General features: G+C 53.7%; 1 pseudogene; it reads right to left on the reverse strand.

The window, feature by feature from the left end:
* Window positions 1-790: 790 nt before the first annotated feature.
* LOC136492278 (probable E3 ubiquitin-protein ligase ATL44) lies at window positions 791-2,450 on the reverse strand (annotated as a pseudogene).
* Between the last annotated feature and the right edge of the window lie 548 nt (window positions 2,451-2,998).

Consider the following 2,998-nt stretch of genomic DNA (forward strand, 5'->3'; position numbering starts at 1 on the left):
CGTTTTGTTTGTCTCCATCTTGTACATGTACCTCGTGTATGTAACTCGTCTGCGCACGAGCTTGCTAAGATTAGTAGGAGCTAGGTACCGGGCCAATCATATGCATGGACGGACTCACTCCCGGTCTCTGTACACGATATGGTCGCTCGCGATTTAACTGAGCTTGGGTTTATTAATATAAGGCCGTATATTCTGAACTTGTGAGATAAAAAAAAAGACACCCATCATGTGACAAAACGAAACTCTCACGTGACCTCAGAGCAGAGCAGCTGTACGGCGATTGATTTTAAGCGAAGGTGGCAATGACATATCCCTTTCCCTCGGGGATCAAAAAACGATGATGTCGACTCGCTAAATATCAAGATGAAGGAACACAGGCTACCATTCTTGGTTCACAAATCACAACACCAAGAAGATAAGCATCATGCATTCCCGAGCAGTTAGGCCATGCGAAATACATTTCGCATTCCAGGGGAGCTGATTTCATGTGAAATCGAATTACCAAAGCTCATTGCATGCATATTAATTACTTGAGTATTTACAAATTGTACAGAGCCGGTACTACTATGGTGCAGTGTTTCAGCTGCAACAGACCACTCTTATCACCCAAATGAGAGTCATGAATTGATCCCCCAACTTCCTCACTCCCAGATTGCTACGCCTACGCTAACGCACTACCAACCACAGCCAGGCAGGCACTACTGAAATCTACTGCGATCAGTAAACGAAACCAGAAGAGGCGAGAATGGAAATTAACCGAAAGGTTTGCTTCGCTTTCGGATTGGGACAATCACTCTGCTGCCCTAGGCCAGGACGGCGGCATGGCGCTGTAGTAGGTGGGCTTCCAACCAGAGTCCCCGTCCTGCGGCCGCGCGCCGCAGCGGCGGCACCGCTCGCCGGGCGGCAGCATGCTGGAGGCGGACAGGATCCCGGCGGCAGGAGGGGCAGGACGAGTGCCCCGCAGCCACTTGTCGATGCAGGCGGCGTGGAAGGCGTGGCCCACACTGGGGCAGCACGCGCATGGACTCGCCCTCCTCGAACTCCGCCAGGCAGATGGCGCACTCCGCCGCCTCCCCTGACTCCGCCGCCGGCTCCCCCCCTGACTCCACGTCGCCTCTGGCGGCGGATGGCGCGACGTACGGCACCGTGGGGATCTTGCGGAGCACCGACTTCTTGACGCCCCTGTTGGCCGCCGCCGCCCCCGCCTGCGCGCGGCCGCGCCCCGCACGCGCACCGCGCCACGAGGCCGATGCGAGCACGGTGATGAGCGCGCAGAGCAGCGAGGCGAGCACGATGACGACGTCGTGGTCGTCGGGCCTGTCCGACCCCGCCGCGCCCACCTGGGCTGGTCCCCCACATGAGCTTCCTCGCCCGCGCCGTGCATCCTCGCCAGGGATCGCTCGCACTGTTCGCTCACGGGCACGGGCTTATCGTCGCAGTCGCAGGGGAGAGAGAGAGAGAGAGAGAGAGAGAGAGAGAGAGCAGGGGAGGAAGCTGACAAAGTGTGTGTGTGCGTGGGAAGGGGAGCGAGGGGTGGCCCTGCCTTATATAGAAGCAGAAGCAGATCCCAGTAGAAGCAAAGCCCACTGTCTCTGTTTGCTGCCTTTCGGAGGAGCGGATAAATAAAAGCAGCCAGTCTCCGGGGTTTAAGGTGTGTGAACTGTGAAGTATACTAGGAGTACACAAATAGCGTCTTCTCCGACGTGGTTTTCCTACGTTTTGGACCGCTTTTCCATGCTGGCTTGGGTGATTTTGCGCTTTAAAAGTGTTCATATATACGAGGAATATGCTCCGAATATATATGTCTATACTCTTCGTCTTCGAGCTTTGTGTTGCCTACGACGAAGCTCGATGCAAAAACTAATTTGAGGTAGCGTGGAGTATATGTATGTCCAATCAGAACAGAAAAAACAGCTTTTTCTGGCTTTATTAAGGTGCCAAGCGTGGCGTGAAGACAACACGTTATTTGGACACACTTGATCTATTCATTCAAATTTAGAAACTTCTGGAATCATTGCGTGCAAAAGATCAAAGGTGGCTCGGGTCCTTTCTAATCTTAGGGCTTGAAAAGTCCCGCCCTGTGGATAAACTAGTGATACCTCGATAATATTTATATTATTCAGAGAAATGAACGAAAATAGGATTTAGTACTGGTAGTCATAGATAGACGGTGGCGTCATCCATGACTTTCTGTTCTTGCTTATTTCCCTGGCAAATATTAAGCAGCGTGCATTTTTTTTATGCGGGGAATATTAAGCGTGTATTATCACACGAAGGATAGTGTAGACCGACTAGTCCAATATAATTTGTCTAACTATAGCTTGACAAAACAGACCTACGTACAGTACCATTGCTAACAAAAGTCCTCTGGTCTGTTCTCTTCTCGGGGACAAACGAAATGTAATAGCAATTTCATGTACATTAGCAGCCGACGAGTCCATACGGTACATTCTCCTTTCGGTACCAAAACAAAATGTATGCATTTGCAATCAATGTCTGACGGTTCATTTGCCTATCCTATCGGCGATGAAAGCACACGTAAGAGCTTCACGAACCAGTGTGCGGCTACTCCGGCAGCAGCAGTAGTAGCCGAGGAGCGAGGAGTCGGCTAGCCTTCGTTCCGGAGGATGGTGGTGGCACTGGCCGGCGCACGGCAGCATTCGATTTTTCGGGGCCCGGGCGGGCCATGTGCGCGCGGTGCACCCGGATCCCAAACCGGTTGTTCCGGGCTCGGCAGGCCCCCGAAGGGTGCACGTCACGCCACGGATTTCGGTTGCAGGCTTTCCGCTTCCATCCGGGGGCACCCCGCTAATCCCGGCGAGGCCGGTCCCGGTCCGCGTCGTCGTCCGTTTCGGCCGGAGCGATCGCCGTCGCCTCTCGCTGAGTGACCAACCGTCGCGGCGAGGCGAGGCGTTGCTGAGACACTTTCCGCTACCCTCTCGCCCAAGGTTTCTTGTTGGGGAAAACGCGTGGTCCTGGTCTCGTCTGGTCTGTCTTT

This window comes from Miscanthus floridulus, chromosome 11 (genome assembly GCF_019320115.1).
Source record: "Miscanthus floridulus cultivar M001 chromosome 11, ASM1932011v1, whole genome shotgun sequence".
Lineage (NCBI taxonomy): Eukaryota > Viridiplantae > Streptophyta > Magnoliopsida > Poales > Poaceae > Miscanthus > Miscanthus floridulus.